General features: G+C 38.6%; 1 long non-coding RNA gene across 12 annotated transcripts in view; it reads right to left on the minus strand.

Annotated features, from left to right (window-relative positions):
- The window catches only part of LOC106782165 (uncharacterized), a 160,929-nt gene that overhangs the window by 134,910 nt on the left and 8,722 nt on the right, over nt 1-17,297 (minus strand). For all 12 annotated transcript variants that reach the window (XR_011439307.1, XR_011439310.1, XR_011439314.1 and 9 more), the window contains exon 2: nt 13,032-13,093. This is a non-coding gene — a long non-coding RNA (uncharacterized lncRNA). The remainder of the gene's footprint in view (nt 1-13,031; nt 13,094-17,297) is intronic.

The raw sequence follows: 17,297 nt of genomic DNA on the forward strand, positions 1-17,297 counted from the left end.
TCGCTGAGCAGCGTGCCGCCGCTAGTCACGTGAACGGCAGAGAGGACGGTGGCCCGCAAGGGACGAACCTTATGCTTCTGCATGGCGTCGCGGGGTGTGGCCAGGTGCGGCCTTCCTCTGCCTCCTGGCCTCTGTCTTTTTAGCTTCTGTGGGATGCTTCCGTTTGGGGAATTTTCATCAGTGGTTTGCTCCAGGGAGTCGGAGACCACCCATAGTGCTCAACTACTCCGCTACAGATTCCCTCTGGGGAGGTGGAGGTTGGGGGTGGGGGGGATTCTTGTGTTTTGATTTTAGAATTTCAGAATATAGAGAAATTAGCTTTTACTCAAAGTGGTTATAGAACTATTGTCTTGTAGAAGTAGTTTATAAGCTTATTCATAATATTGTTCTTATTTTTCTTTTATTTCATTGCTCTGAATTTCACATATTTTAAAAAGTGTGTTGAAGCTATTATGCTTCATTCGTTTATTTAAATAGGAATGCCATTTTAATAAATTTAAATTGTAGATTTGTCTTGTGTTCTTGGTACTTTCCTTTTTTAAAAAAAAAAAAAATGCATCTAACTCAAGAACACTGGCTTGAGAGGGACAAAATTTCACCCAAGCTTCAAGATTTAGTTTAAAAATAATTTTTACTTTTAAAAATGTTCTTACTTTGATAATTTGTGTTTTGCAAACTTTGGTAATAAGTCTCAGAATTGTTTTCTAAGTATCTATTGAACTTCGTTTATTCTCACCCCTACTGTCCTACTTCTCCCTTTCCTCTCCCTGGCCAGCTCGCACTGAGGCTCACTTTTCTACCTCAACGTTATTGTCCAGTGGACCGGTTTCCCCAGTACTGGCCTCCTCCTGGCTTCGTTGTATGTTACAGAAATATAGCAGAAACATATGTGTTCCATTCCACAACGTAAGCAAGTCAACACTCTACTGCAAAAATTATGAATCTCTTTCCCTTTTCCTTGTCGTTGTTAATTATTTGGAAGATGACATTTACAATTTTTTATATAATGATAGAAAGTATTAGGACTATAGAAAAGTTAAGCGGGAGGCAGGGAATAATCCAAACACGATAAAACTCCTAGTATCATATTTACGAATGATCTTCAACTATTTCCAGTCTTTTTTGTTTTTTTTAAAAATCACAGATACATGCCTCTATATATATTTTTTCCACGTTGACTTTATTTTTTAAGGAGGAATGTGTGCTTATTTTATACATTGAGAGGATAACCAATACAAAAATTAGGAAATAAAAGTCCACTGCAGCCTTCTGAATTGGCAGTTACACTTTGCAACATATGCATTTGGTTTCTTTCTATTCAGATCTACACTTAAGAAATAACTTCATTGTATATGTGTGCATGTATTGTATAGATCATACAATGGTAACAGTATTAAATTTAGCCGGCAGCAGCATGTAATTTGTTCAGGATGTAGGGTGTGCCAAGTTTGAAATTCTAATTAACCAGTTGTCGAAGGTCACAAATTTCCTGGTAATAGGCATATAACTAAAGAAAAAATTTCCTTTGAAATATAGGGTATTTTTTTTCGTCAATGATTCAATTCCTTCTGAATCAAGCACTTTTTAAAAGGAAGTTTTATGGTGGTGTCCTAATTCTTTAAAACTCGTATTTTTGGACTATCCTGAGGTAATGAATTTAACTAGTAATTCCGAAGTACTTTCTCTGGTCAGTGTAGCCTATTTTGAAAACTAAAATTATTATATCAGGTATTCACTTGAGATTCCGCGCGCTGACTAATCTCTTGCAGTCCCGGCCGTTATCAGCGTACTCTCCTGCCAAGGAGCCCGGAAGAAACACGCCATTACCCAGCGCAGCCGCGTCAACCGCGGGTCATCCTGGGAAGGTGACGTGAAGGGACGGTGGCCCACAGGGGCCGATATTGCTTGTGTCTGCGGAGCAGGGTGCAGCGCGAAAGTGGGCGCCGCTACCCATCCCTGTTTCCATCTCTGTGGCCTTGGGAAACCTGTTTCGTATTTGGGTTTTTTGGTACTTTTTCGTTATTCTGTTTAAGATTTAGTTTTTTAAAACACGGATTTGCATCTACACTTTTAGAAAGGTGCTCTGTATAATACAGATTTTAAAGGATCTGATTTTCCCTATTTATCTTTTACTTTTTTCCTTTATTTCTGTGTTTACAAATGTGGCCTACAGAGAGCTTTGGATTTTATGAAGAACAATATGAAAATATTTTTGCATTAATTCTTTGGCTATGGAAATCATCTATAAGCAAATTTGTTTTTGTGTCTTTTAAAATATTATTTTGTATTTTTAATATATTTGTCACAATGTTTGAACTATTTTTAGGTAAGTTTGGCGGTAGAGTTCATTCTTCAGTTTTTATTTTAATGAGTCCTTTTATTTAAAAAAAATAGTATTCATAGTTTTCTTTTGATTCTGTCACTTTTCACGGAAATATCCTTATTCACATAGGGCAGAGACAAGGGCTTCTTAGAGCACATTTGCCATAGTGCCGCTTGCTTTATTTTAAAAGATTATGTGAGTTTTGCACAACATATAAGTATATAGTTGTTTCAGTGTCATGTGAGTGTGCAGGAAATCAAATTTTTATAAAATGTTTCCTCTCTCCCATCTTTATCTCCCTTTCCAAAGGATGCAAAGCACATTTTTATGTTACTTTCAGATTTGTACACTTGTGTTTTGAACAACCTGATAGAGCTTTTCTGTTTGTAATTGTCAACTTCAGCGTACATAAGCTGAAGTTAGAAGTCGGAATTTCCTCTACAGATTTTGATGCCCATTGTACCAGTCATTGAAGGTACTTTCTCTTATATAAGTAGAAATCTTGCTATCTAATCTCACTCTTTACCCTCTATTTGCATACCCACCCTGTCTAGTCCACCGTATTCTCTGTTATAGATGCTTAGAAAACTTTTCTTAATATCAGAAACATTTTTCATACTGCTAAAGTGATTTATTTCAATTACAATTTAATTCTATAATTTAGCCCTTTCCTTATTTTGGGGTATTTGCTTTTATGCAGTGGTTCTGCTTGGCTCTTCTGTATCCCTCTGGCAAAGGCAGTGATTCCCCCACTTGAGTGTACATCAGTATCAGCTGAGGGCTTGTTAAAACACGAGTGCAACCCCTCACCCCTAGTTTCTAATTCACTAGGTCTGGTTTAGGGGCTGAGAATTTATATTTCTAACAAGTGCCAGGGTTGATCTGAGGGCCACACTTTGAGAGAAGTGATAGCCTAACCAGTGGCACTGGGGTTCCCTAACCTGGGGTAGAGAGAATCACTGCAGTGCACTAAATGTGAGAGTGCAGAGCTAAAGCACACTTTAATATGTAAATAAGTGCTGTCCATACTCAAACTCCCTCAAAGTAAATGGAGGAGTGGTTGTTACTCATAAACTCAACTCTGGAGGAAAAGGACTTGTTCAAGCAGTTTAGTTGACAGCAGTTTAGTTAAAATTAGGATTCTATCTAGATATGTCTCCCTGACAAGTACACCTCTAAGCAGTGTGCTAGACCTCTGTTACTCAGAGATTTGTGAACCAGCAGCATTGGCATCACCTGGGGTCCTATTAGAAACCAAATCTTAGCTCCCACCCAAGATGTACTGAATCAGAATCCAAATGGTAAGATCTCCAGGGAGTCCTTTGCTCCTTATAGTTTGAAAAGCACTGAACTAGACTCCCTACCAAACCTCAAGTGCCAGAAGCAGAGTTCAGCTCAGAGAGCATTTGGATGGCTAATGCTCTGTGGTTATGTTCTAAGTCAGCTGCTGTTTAAGATTTGTTTTGGAGAGTTACCCAGGTGTGGTACCCTTCCAAGTAGGCAGGGATTTAAAGGGCATGCCCTAGAGGTAAACTATCTTACCTCACCACCTCAGAACAGCTTCTAATTGTCAGGGCAGAGACATCCCATGATTTGCCTGGTGGGGACACTCACAAGTTCTAGGAGTGGCATAGATCCAAAGACAGTTACAAGAGTCCAACTGTGTAAGGCTCTTCTGACAGGATCACATTAATGCGGAACAGGATTTGACCCAAAGTCAGTGGAAGCAGAACTGCAAGTTCAGCTTTGTGAAGGCTTATGAAGCAACCATGTTTAAGAAGATTGACATTAAGCAGGTGAATAGAGTTAGCCCTGAGGCTTATTCAGGGAATTAGTAAGGAAGCAGGTGCATGCTTTTATACGCTTGAAAAACATAGGCTCTTGAGGAGTTGTAGCCCCTGCCAGGAAATATTGCTGCAGAGTAAGCTGGGAATCATGTCTGTTTAGACTCGAGAAGAATTTTCCTTCTATTAGTCTAAGGAGAGCCGAACTGATTTTCCAGGTAAGGAAATGGGAGAAACTATGATGCCAAAATCTAAGGATTTGGGGTTGGTTGTAATTCAGGCAACATGCAGGAGCAATTTCTCCAAGTCATCCTGTGGTTAAAAGGCTCCAGCCAGAGGAATGAGCTGAACACCAAGGAAATTGAGTTGCCCAGGATTTGGTAAACAACCTTTATAGTCTGCCCTGGGCCTGTGATCATATCAGAAGTGAGGCTCAGGACTGCATCTTGTTTTGCATTTTCCAGTCAAGTGTCCAGTGCTGAAAAGGAAGGCAGAGCTCTCCAGACCAACTCACCATGGTCTTCCTTGGCCCATTAAAACAACTGTGCTTTTGAGCAGACCTTGGGGTGTTGGGGGTTGAATATAACAGAGGATGTGAATGTAACCACTATCAGCCAGCATCTATTGACTACTTGTTCTGCGTTGGCCACTGGTCTTGCTTTCCATGGAATGTTACATTTTAGAGATTATAAAAATATCATACAAAGAGGCTAAGTGGCTTATTCAAGCCAGACTCACACCCAAGTGAAGAAAAGAAGATCCCTGGCTCTCCCCCAAACTACTGAGTGTCCTTTCCCAATCTTGACCTCCTCTTCCAACAGAGATGAATCCTTAATGCTTCTTGTTACAGTTGTATCCCTTATGATTACATATTTTATCTATAGGAATATACTTTATACAGTTTTGCCTGCTCTTAGCTGTTTTATCTTTTTTTCACTTAGTATTATGTTTTCAGTATTTATCCATGTTTTATGTAGCTCCAGATAGTATGTATTCATACTATCAAATGTATGTATACACGTGTAGTATGTATACGTACATACAAATGTATTCATTTCCAGATAGTATCCTATCATTATCTCTCTATATCTATTACCACTAAATCTATATCTAATACTACTGTATATGTATACATGTGCCTAATACATATATGTATAGATATATACTTAAGCATATTTGGGATATATAGTGATGTTAAATATATGTATATATGTATGAATGCTATCATTATAGCTACATCTATCCCACAGTAGATGCATCCCTTGTATACCTGACAATTGTTTGGGTCATTGTAGTCTGCAGTTATCACGAACACTGCTGCTGTGAACATCTAAGTATGCGTATCCTTAGACCCTTACATTTAAATGTAAGAGTAGACAAAAATCCTTACACTTAGCAATGTGAAAACTGACAAGTGATGATTGTCAATAGATAACTGGCATGTCTAGCAGAAGGTTTGGGTGGGGATTGAAGGACTGAGGCCTCTGGTTTAGCTGTGGTGATTTTCTGTCTACTTAAATCCAAATTCATTAGCTTGTTCCTATCTTTATTGGACTGTGAACACAATACAGGCAAATGCATATGGGTGTCTTCTCTATTGACAAATAGAATTGTCTATGAAGGCTTATACTGAAGTTATTCAGGGTTAGCAATAGGAAAAGCTAAAATTTCAGCCTCTGTGTTTTTCTTTTAGCCTATGCCTCCAAGTGTATGGTACACGTATTAGTCAGTAGTTTATAAAGGGCTCCTGGGAGAAAGGACATTTGCAGTGTTTTATGTCAATCACAGAAAAAGAATCTGTGTGCCTAAGAGTTTGTAATTCTTTGATTCTCAAAATTAGGATTGCTAGCCTCCCCTTGTGCACACTTCACACTCCACTGCCTCCACACACCCCTTCCTCTGCTACCATTTCTGCCAATGTCATACTCCATGAATTTTCCATATCATCCTCTTGGAGTCTTCCTTTTGTGTATTAATTTTTCCAAATCACTTAGGAGAGTTTAGATAGGAGGGGGCTGGAAACTGTAATCCAGGTGAAGGTAATGGTGTCTCAGAACATGATAAACCAAGTGTGACAGAATATTTAATATTAATGAATCCAGGTAAAGTGCAAATGAGAATTCTTTTTAATATTCTTGCAATTTCTATATGCTTAAACCTGTATCAAAATAAAAGTTAAATAAAAGTGGCATGGATAGACCCATTTGTTGAAAAATGTTTGAATAGAATTTGTTTGTATTTACTTATATATGCATAAAATTCCCCCAGAAGTCTACACAAACACTGGTAACATTGGTGCCTCTGTATGTCTTAGGGTGGCAGTGTGGTGAAAGAACAGGGATCTAAGTAGAGTTTATAATTTATCATCCAAACTAGCATACTTCTGAGAGAAAGAAGGGGCTATTCATAATTATGACAGGACAATAGTTATAAACTGAGTCTTTACCAGGCAAATGGGGTATATGGTGATGAGGGGTTGAAAGTATTCAGAAATATCATAAACACTGGAAACTGGCTGAATTATTAGAATATCCTTACAGTAGAATATAAAATAGCTATTCAAAGAATTGGGTAGATCTATTCTATGAGTACCACCAAAAGTATAAAGCTAAATATACTTGTTTTAGAATCCAACCTTTTCTCACAATAAAAGACTTTTATACATTTGTAAGTAAATACATAGATTCTATTTTTAAATTTTTAAACAAATGGGTGTAGTGCTCACTTTCGCATCACATATACTAAACAAATGAGTGTATCCATGCTATTTTTATTTAACTTTTATTTTGAAACAAATTTAAATGTATAGAAGTTGTAAGAATATTCAAAAGAACTCTCATTTACCCTTTACCCAGATTCATTAATCTTAAATATTTTGCCACATTTGGGTTTGTCATTTCCCCCTCTCCCTCTATGTGTAAACTTTCTTGTTTGTTTGTTCTGAGCAATTTCAGAGAAGTTTGCCATGCATGTATTTCCTAAGAACAGGGATACATATTTAGATAACAAGAGTGCAGTTATTAATTCAAGAAATTTAACATTTATGCAATTCCTTCAGCTAATCTATATTACATATTCCAATTTCTTCAGTTGTCCCAGTAATGTTCTACATAGCATTTCTGTTGAAGATCTAGTTCAGGTCTACAGATTCTATCAAGCTGCAATGCCTTTTTAAAATCATCTTTAATCTGGAATGGCTCCTTAGTCTTCTTTGCCGTTCATGTGTTTATTATTTTTGAAGCATACAGGCCGGTTATTTTATAGAATGCCCTCCACATGAATCTGTCTGAAATGTCCTCAAGACTGTTTTAAGATGATGCCTTTTTGGTTGGCACAACACAATTTTTTTTTTACTCTTCTGGTCAAAAATGAAGTTTTATAACTACATTCCTTCAGTATTTTGTAGCTGTCAGTTTATCATAAGAAAGGACTCTTTTCCTCTTGCCCCCACATCATTTCACTCCCACTCATTCCTTATAATTGGGAAGGAAATTCCAGTATCTGTTGCTGTTCATCTAACCATTGTTATTCTGTTTCCAAGTCTTCCTGTAACTTTCCATTCTTTGACTGAATAGTAGAAAGTGCCATTTCAAGATCATATCTCAGTTTTTGGAACTCTCCTTTTCCTAACGCTACCAGAACATCTTCATTCAGTGGAATTATTTCAGGAGTTTCTTTCTACCATTAACTGAATTCGGTGGTCAGATATTTTACTTGCAGAGTTAACAATGATAACTGAGCATTTGAATCAGTGAGTGTCTCAGTTCCAAGAAGAGATAATTGATTCTGACATTCTTCCATATCATTCCATGTTTCTTTACATTCTTTCGTGAGTTCTTCTTCAACAACTTAACATCTTCTGCATCTGTAGTGCTGTCTGGATAGATATCTTGCTGATTCACTGAACTGTGCTTGTGATTTTCTTAGCCTTATGATAAAAAAAGATATGGAACTTTTGGCAAGTCACTTAAACCATCTGTGCATCAGTTTCCTTATCACTCTTTTCAGAGAACATACTAGAGAGCCATTCATTACACAGGCGTGATTGATTAAATCATTGACCATTGGAGATTGATTCAATCTCCAGCCGTTTTTCTCTCTGCAGAGGTCAGGGGGATAGGGCTGAAAGTTCCAACTTTCTGACAGCTTGGTTCTCCTGGCAAGCAAACTAGCCCCCATCCTTCGATGACTTCTAATGTCACCTCATCAACATAACAAAAGATGCCTTTATCGTTCTGATTACAGAAAATTTCAACGGTTTTAGGAGATCTATGGCAGAAAGGGGGAGGAAGACCAAGTGTGTGTATATATATATATATATATATTTTTTTTTTTTTTTGCATTTTCTCTTTACTTTAGGCCAAGTTAGTAGTGTTTTATCATTATTATTATTATTATTTTAATTTTTCCTCCTTCTCCCCAAAGACCCCCAGTACATAGGTGTATGTTTTAGTTGTGGGTCCTTCTAGTTGTGGCGTGTGGGACCCCGCCTCAGCATGGCTTGATGAACAGTGCTAGGGCCATGCCCAGGATCTGAACTGGGAAAACCCTGGGCCACTGAAGCAGAGCCTGTGAACTTAACCACTCAGCCACCGGGCCAGCCCCAATATATATTTCTTATATATCACAATATCACAAGAATCCAGTTCCCCAGAAGTAAGGGCCTCACCTTCAGGACTGGAGCTCCATATCCTGTGAGCTGCCAGCAGTCCCAGTGGCAAGTTTCAGCCTTTATGACACTCTGCAGCCCATCTCTTACCACCACAGAGCCACTGCCTCTTCTGTTTTTCAGTTTTGCCTGGTGGTGCTCCCCTTCTAAGCCACTGTCTATACTAGCAATGATGCCAGATATATTAAATGATTTCCAGTTTATTTCAGTTTTCTTCTTTCTTAATTATAATGTATCTCCCAGCAGTGAGTCATTGGTTCTGTAATTTTGATTGAAAGTTCACTTTTTTGGCAAAAAGCCCATTTGTGAAACTGTTGGCAAAACAGCTATGGCTCTTGTGGGGAGCAGATGTGGAAAAGAGAGGGAAAGCGATCAGACAATCTGCTGTCTATGAGAGGATGATGAGTTAAGTATCCTGTGTTTAGGAGCCTTGAGGAGGGTAGCCAGGAAGGGATTCTTAAGGAAGACAATGAATGGGTTGGAACTCAGGGGTGAGCCCAGGATAGAGAAGTGGAGGGATTTGATGGAACTTCACAGACAAGGAACATGAGCACATCAGAGTTACTGCCAAAAAGGCAATGGGGCCAGCCCGGTGGCACAGCGGTTAAGTGTGCACGTTCTGCTTTGGCAGCCTGGGGTCCGCCTGTTTGGATCTCGGGTGCGGACATGGCACCACTTGGCATGCCATGCTGTGGTAGGCGTCCCACATATAAAGTAGAGGAACATGGGCATGGATGTCAGCTCAGGGCTAGGCTTCCTCAGCAAAAAGAGGAGGATTGGCAGCAGTTAGCTCAGGGCTAATCTTCCTCAAAAAAAAAAAAAAAAAAGGCAAAAGGCCTGCCTCACAAATATATGGAGAGAGAAAGGAGAGGCAAGATATGGGGTTTAACAAGTATACAGGCCCTATAGAATGGAAGATGCATGGCATACATTGAAGGATTTTCATCAGGGTGGTCCTCTGGTAAGCTATGGAGAATTCTGTAGGATAATTGGAAAAAGAGAAAGAATGAGATCATAGAGACACATTTGGGACTGATTCAAACTGTATTCTTTTATACTGGGGGTTAACAAAAGACAACCTATTGCCAAATCCCGACTGCTCCCCGTATGTATATGGCTTGTGAGCTGAAATTGATTTTTATGTTTTTAAGTAGTTGAAAATAATCAAAAGAAAAGAACTATTTCTTTAAATTTCAGTGTCCATAAGTAAAGTTGTATTGGACTACAGTCATGCCCATTCAGTTACACATTGTGTATCACCGCTTTTACACTACATCAGCAAAGTTGAGTAGTTGCAACAGAGACCTGTGGCTCTTAAAGTTTAAAATATTTACTATCTGGCTCTTTACAGAAAAGGGTTGCTCACCTCTGATTTATACAATTAAACTATTTTTGCTGAAAGCCCATATGAAGGCAGGCACTCAGTTACTTGTGTGTATGTTATGGGAGATCACAAATTTATCTTAGAGGTTTCATTCTGGCGGAAGATAGATTTTGTTTTATTGATAGGTTTATTTGAAATCTAGATAGAAGTACTGGCATGGGGAATGTGTTTTATATTAAGGTGTCTCTGCCTCCAAAAACCTCCTGAGAGGCTTCTTGAATGTTGTGCTGTCCCAGCTGAGACAAGCATGGAGAGAAAAATGTTCTAGGCTGCAGGCAAGAGTCTGAACTTAGATTTGAATGTGAAAGGCCCATGGAGGAATGGGGAGTATCTCTTGTCTTGAGCATGAAGTGAAGTGGGAAGCATTTTGGGGAAAAAGCAGGGAAGAGGGGGAAGGAAATGTTCCAAGGGGAGTGACCCACACTGTCACTGAATTGGAGATCACTTTGTTCTGAATATGTCACCTCCAGTGTGTGTGGCCTGTGTGGAGCGAATGCAATCCCGGGAAGTTTTAAACAGGAGGGCTTTCAGACTAATGGAATCTCAAAAGTTGCCCCAAATTAAGGTTAGGCATTAGAAGGTCCTTCCTGTTTTTGGGAAAAGTGAACTGCGGGTGTTTGCTTTTTGGGACAAGGCAGAGAAATATTATGAATTGTGTTGTTTATAGTCTTTCTCCCTTTTGCACTCTTTCTTCTCCTTCCCACTGAAGATTCCCATGAGTGTCCTGTGAATTGTGTAATTAATGAACCTCCTGCTAAAAGACACACTTATTTATATTCCATAATTTTGAGTAAAATTTGTCTCTAAGAATCAGGGACAGCTTAACATGCCCTTTGTCATCAAGAGTTGGAAGGAAGCTTGGTGCCATAACTTTCAGGGAACCAGATTTCTGATATCTGGTAAAATGGTGGTGGGTACTGAACTGTGAGGGAGTTGAGAACCAGAATCTTGGTGGGAGGGGAGTTGGACTTGAGCACATTGCATGTTTGGACCAATGGACTAATGATGGTTGAGGACAGGAAAGTGGGGCTAACAACATATTTTACTTATTTTTAATTCTCAACAGAACTCATTGTTGATAAAATATATATATATATTTTACCAATAACTTATAAGCTATTAACAGAACCAAAATAAATTTCCTGGAAATGTTTAATATACTGACACTTTTTAGTATTTTAAAAATTTGCATCTGGACTTGCATTTTATGAATCTAATAATTTCCTCATTCATCATAATTGTTTGCACTATTTTTTTATTGTGCTAAAGTACATATTACAAAAAATTCACCATCTTAACAATTCTTAAGTGTACAGCTCAGCGGCATTAAGTGTGTCATATCATCAACTATATATCTCCAGAACTTTTTTCATCTTGCAAAACTGAAACTCTGTACCTATTAAATAACAATTCCCCATTTGTCCCTATCCCTAGCCCCTGGCAATGACTATTCTACTTTCTGTCTCTATGAATTTAACTATTTTAGGTATCTCATATATGTGGAATCATTCATTATTTGTACTTTGCTCTCTGAAATATTTTACTCACATAATGTCCTCAAGGTTCCATGTTGTAGCCATGTGTCAGAATCCATTCCTTTGTAAGGCCGAGTAATATTCTATTGTATGTATATACTATATATACATACCACATATGATAAACCTATTTTTACTTTTTTTGGAAACAACATACAAATGTACCCATAGCTGAAGCAGCATTTTACATTCCCAATAGCAAGGCACAAGATTTTAATTTCTCTACATCCTTGCCAATGTTTATTTTCTGTTTTTCATTTTTAACATAATAGCCATCCTAATGGGTGTAACGTGGTATGTCATTGTATACTGATTTTTACTGATTGGTATATCTTTTTTTGGAGAAATGTATATTCAAGTATTTTGCCCATTTCATAATAAGGTTCTTTTTGTTGTTGTTGAGTTGTAGGAACTCTTCATATATTTTTGATATTAACTTCTTATATGCTATGATTTGGAATATTTTCTCCCACCCTGTGCATTGCTTTTTCACTTTGATTTGATGCACCAGAAGATTTTAATTTTGATGTACTCCTATTCAAAGATTTTTCTTTTATTTCGTGTACTCTAGATGTCATATCCAAGAAATCATTGCCAAATATAGTGTCCTGAAGCATTCCCTAATGTTTTCTAAGAAATGTATAGTTTTAGTTCTTAAATTTAGGTCTGTGACCCATTGCAAGTTAATTTTCTGTATTATGTAAAGGGTTCTACTTCATTTCTTTTGCATGTGGATATCCAATTTTCCCAACACCATGTGTTGAAAACACTGTCCTTTCCCCATGAATGGCCTTTGCACCCTTGTTGAAATCATTTGACCTATATGCAAACATTTATTTCTGGTCTCTCTATTCCTTTGGTCTATATGTTTTGCATTCTTTTTTAAAAATATTTTTTAGGCTTTACATTTCAAAATAAGCATTTTTAGTATGGCACATAGGAATAAATACAATGAAGAAGATTGTTAATCACACTATTCTGACCAGGAATCCCTGACAAATTTGTGATATAGGTCAAGTGACTAGGGTAGAGATCAGCAAACTTTTTCTCTGACAGGCCAGTTTACTACAGGTCTACTGATTTAAATGTTAATCTTATCCAAAAAACACCTTCACAGCCACATCCAGGCTGATGTTTAACTAAATATATGGGCACTGTGGCCTAGCCAAGTTGTCACATAAAATGAACATCACATGGTAATTTTCACACTTTGTCAGCTTGGCACCCATATACATCTCCTTAATCCATGCTTCATTTCCAAATAAAGACACTAGCAATGTCATACTTCTGCCTAACATGATACAACTGTCTAGCGTAAAACTAAAAACTCACTCACCCCTTCCCCAGAAGAGAATAGAATGCAGTCTTTGAGTGATGTTGATTCTTTTCCTTGGTATCCTGAAAGTGAAATAATATAAAGTTAACAATACTGAAATACTATGATAAAAAGTTACTACATCTTATTTTATATGATAAGGAGATAGGAGAGGGAAGAAAACAAAGATATATATGAACATACACCCACACAAACTTAGTCATACCAAAATAAGGAAGAAATACTTATCACTATTACAGTCCTCCTTTCTGTAACTATCACATGGTTGGAGATGGGATTTATAACTTCTTCCACTACGCATTCTGTATGCCCTTTGCCTTCAGCAAGCACCTCAGCTGGTTGTTGTTCTTTATGTGGTGGGGTGACCAAAGCTTCATTCCTAAAGGGTCTGGGCTATTTGTAGTCTTGCCTGGTTATTGGAGTTTTCCATTGGCTTTAATTACAGGGTATAGTAATACCATGAGATGCCCTAAGCGGTCTCCTATATTTCAGACATACTCTTCAGTACCTCTACTGTGGCATTGTAGTCCAATTTCCCATTGGTAATTAGGATCAGTCACTCCAGCCAGCAGAGTAGCTCCTTGATTTGTTGACTCAGAGACATGAGGAACCCAAAGTAGCTAGATGGAAGTCTCAACTTCCAGTTCAGTGGAATCATTGTTGTGTCTTCTGTTTGAAGTATCCTTCCCTTTGGAACTAAGATCACTAGGCAGGTAGAGCATAGGTCGTGTGGACAGGAAGTAAAAATTTTGCTAGTGGGTCACCAGGGTTAATAGTGAATGGTGCCACTCCCATCTCTACCCTTTGATTCCTGGACCTGTGAATCCTGGCTATCAGAGAAACTGAATCATATAATGAATGCTGATTCATATCATGTACAGCCTCCCAGAGAACCTTGCCACAGCCTTGCAAGGTATTGCCACTAGCTGGCAATGCATCAGCACCCTTCTACCAAGCCAGCTGATTTAGGATGGTGGGGAACATGATAAAATGAGTGAATTCCATGAACATGGGTCAATTGCTGCACGTCATTTGCTGTTGTAGGGGAGGAAAAAGTTTTCTTTGACCTTCTTAGGGTCCCTGGCTGGGTCTGACAATTAAAATGATAAAGGCAGAGTAACAGAAGAAAAGCATGCAAATTTTTTTAATATAAGTTTTATGTGACACAGAAGCCTTAATAAAGAAATGAAGACTCACATCCCACAACTGGAAGGACCTGCAACTAAGATATACAACTATGTACGGGGTGGGGGGGGGGGCGAGGGGGGGGCGGGGTTGGAGAGATAAGGCAGGAAAAAAAAAAAAAAGAAATGAAGACTTAAAGAAAGTTAGACCTGAGGATATTTATGCTAGGTTTGTTGAAGTGTGGGCAGTCATGGAGGAGTATGATAGGTTAAGGAGTATGAGGTAATTGCAGTAAACTGGGGAAAATTTAGAAAGGCTTGCTTGTTCAGATTTTTCTCAGTGTCCCTTTGTCTTTGGAGATGAGGATGCTCCATTCCTCCAGATATAGGGAAGGCATCTCTCACATGAGGGTTTTATGGCCTGTTTCAGGGAAGATGGGTGAGGTGCAGGTGAGGTAAGTATGACCTTCCTGCTTCTGTCGTTTTGTCAAACTTCTTCAGACTAAAATATTTAATATGCCAAGATGCCATACTTGGGGATAGAATGTCCTGAACCCCATCACTTTGAAGTGAGTTCTTTAATCAGAAACAATGCTATGTGGAATACCATGACAATGGATACAGCATTCTGTGAGTCCACGGATGGTAGTTTTGGCAGAAGTATTGCATGCAGGGAAGGCAAATCTGTATCCAGAGTAAACATCTACTCCAATAAGGACAAAATGCTTCCCCTTCCATGATGGAAGCAGTCCAATGTAATTAACCTGCTACCAGGTACCTGACTGATCACCCCCAGGAATGGTGCCATATCAGGGACTCAGTGTTAATTTCTGCTGCTGGCAGATTGGAGTCTCAGCAGTGGCTGTAGCGAGGTTAACCTTGGTGAGTGGAAGCCCGTGCTGCTGAGCCCACATATAATCTCCATCCCTGGCACCATGGCCTCTTTGTTCATGAGTCTGTTGGGCAATGACGTTGGTGGCTGGGGAAAGAAGTTGACTGGTATCCACGGAATGAATCATACTGTTCCTTTGATTATTAAAATTCTCTGCTGAGATGATCCTTTGGCAAACATTCACATGGAACACAAATATCTTCACATTGTTTGCCTGTTTAGAGCATTCTATTTATATACCTCTTTGGTAGGCCTCCTTGTCACCAGTTTTCCCATCATGTTCCTTGTAATTCCTTACCCATCCAGCCAAACCATGGCTACAGCTTTTCCAATCAGTATATAATCACATGTCTGGCCATTTCTTCTAAGCAAAGTGAACAATTAGGTGCACTTCTGGAAGTTCTGCCCACTGGAAGGATTTCCTTTTACCACTCTCCTTCAGGAACATCCCAGAAAGGGACCATAGTCCTGGAGCTGTCTACTTTCAGGTGGTGTCTGCATATCATGCAGGCCTGAGTTTTCTCTTCCTCTGTTATATGATCATAGGGCATCTCTATGAGGCCATATAATCAGCCAATCTCATTTCAGCTGTTAATATGAGAAAAATGTTTTGAGGGTATCATATCCGTGGTCATCCAGAACCTTGTTTCTTGTAAGTATGTGATTGGGGTATCCAAAGGTGATATTTTGCATATCTTTATTGCTACATCATACCGTGGACTATCAATGCTCTCTTTACTACTGGATATAGGGTTATTAATGTCTTTAAATCTAATCAGATTAAAGGACCAATTGCAGAAACCTCAGAACCAATTCAGAAAATTCATCCTTAAGATTCTGTTCCTTTAGAACCACTCTCAGTACTAAAATCTGTATTAGTCAGAGTTCTCCTGAGAAACAGAACCAATAGGGTATGTACATAGCATTGATCTCTCTCTCTTTTTATTTTGAGAGAGCTATTTTGAAAGAGAGAAAGATTGAGATTTACTCTAAGGAACTGATTCATGTTATTTTAGAGGCTGGCAAGTCCAAAATCCCATAGGGTAGGCTTGCAGGATAGAGACCCAGGGAAGGGTTGATGTTGCAGCTTGATTCCAAAACCAGTCTGTTGGCAGAATTCTATCTTTCTTAGAGGGACCTCAGTCAATTTTCTCTTAAGACCTTCAATTGATTGAATGAGGCTCATTGACATGATGGAGAATAATCTGCTTTATTCTAAGTCTACTGATTTAAATGTTAATCCCATATAAAAAATATCTTCACAGGAACATACAAATTGGTTTTTGACCAAATATATTGGTACTGTGGCCTAGTCAATTTGACACAAAAAATTATCATCACAGCCAGATAGTATATATTTTTGTCTTTGTGGACCATATGGTTTCTACTGTGTCAGGGAGGAAAAAGTTTTCCTCAACTCTCTTAAGATCTCTCACTGGGTCAGAAAATTAAACTGATAAGGTCATGCAAATTTATTTGATAAGTTTTATGTGTCATGGGAGCCTTCATTTTTAAGGAAATGAAGACCCAAATAAACACTTAGGCTTGACTGTTTTTATGCTAGCTTTGATGAAGTGAGCAGTCATGTGGAAATATGATAGGTCAAAGAGTATGAGGTTAGAGTAGTAAATGGGGAAATTTAGCAAGGCTTGTTTGTTCAGATTTTTCTTGGCTTCCCTTTGTCTTTGGAAATAAGGATGCTCTTTCCCTCCAGGTATAGGGAGGGCACCTCTCACAAGAGATGTATATGACCTATTTCAGAAGAGAAGAGTAGAGGGAAGATCAAAGTGACCTTCCTGCTTCTGCCATTTTCTCAAACCCTTCAGCTTAAAATATTCAATATGCCAAAGTGCCATATTTTGGGGTAGTGGGTCCTGAATGCCATCAGTTATAACTGTTCAACCGTCCACTTGAGTTGTAGCCATAGATGATATGTAAACAAATGGGCATGGCTGTTGTGAGATAATAGAAAATATATATATTGGTCTTTGCTCGCAGTTCCTGGCACAGACCTCCTAAGACCCTTGTAATTTTCTAAGTGGTAAGAACATTAGGAGCATCTCCTGTTCTAATATTTGGTCTTTGAGTCCTGTCCCTCACACAGGGCTCCTAAAAGCTTAGTAAATTCCTAAGTGATAAGAGCACTAGGAACATCTTTTCTTCCAATGAGGTAACTGCAAGTGGGCTCCTCGAGGGGGGCTGGTCACCAGAAAGACCAAGCCATGATTAGAAGCTTGGAATTTTCAGTCC

The sequence above is a fragment of the Equus caballus genome, chromosome 1, assembly GCF_041296265.1.
Source record: "Equus caballus isolate H_3958 breed thoroughbred chromosome 1, TB-T2T, whole genome shotgun sequence".
Taxonomy (NCBI): domain Eukaryota; kingdom Metazoa; phylum Chordata; class Mammalia; order Perissodactyla; family Equidae; genus Equus; species Equus caballus.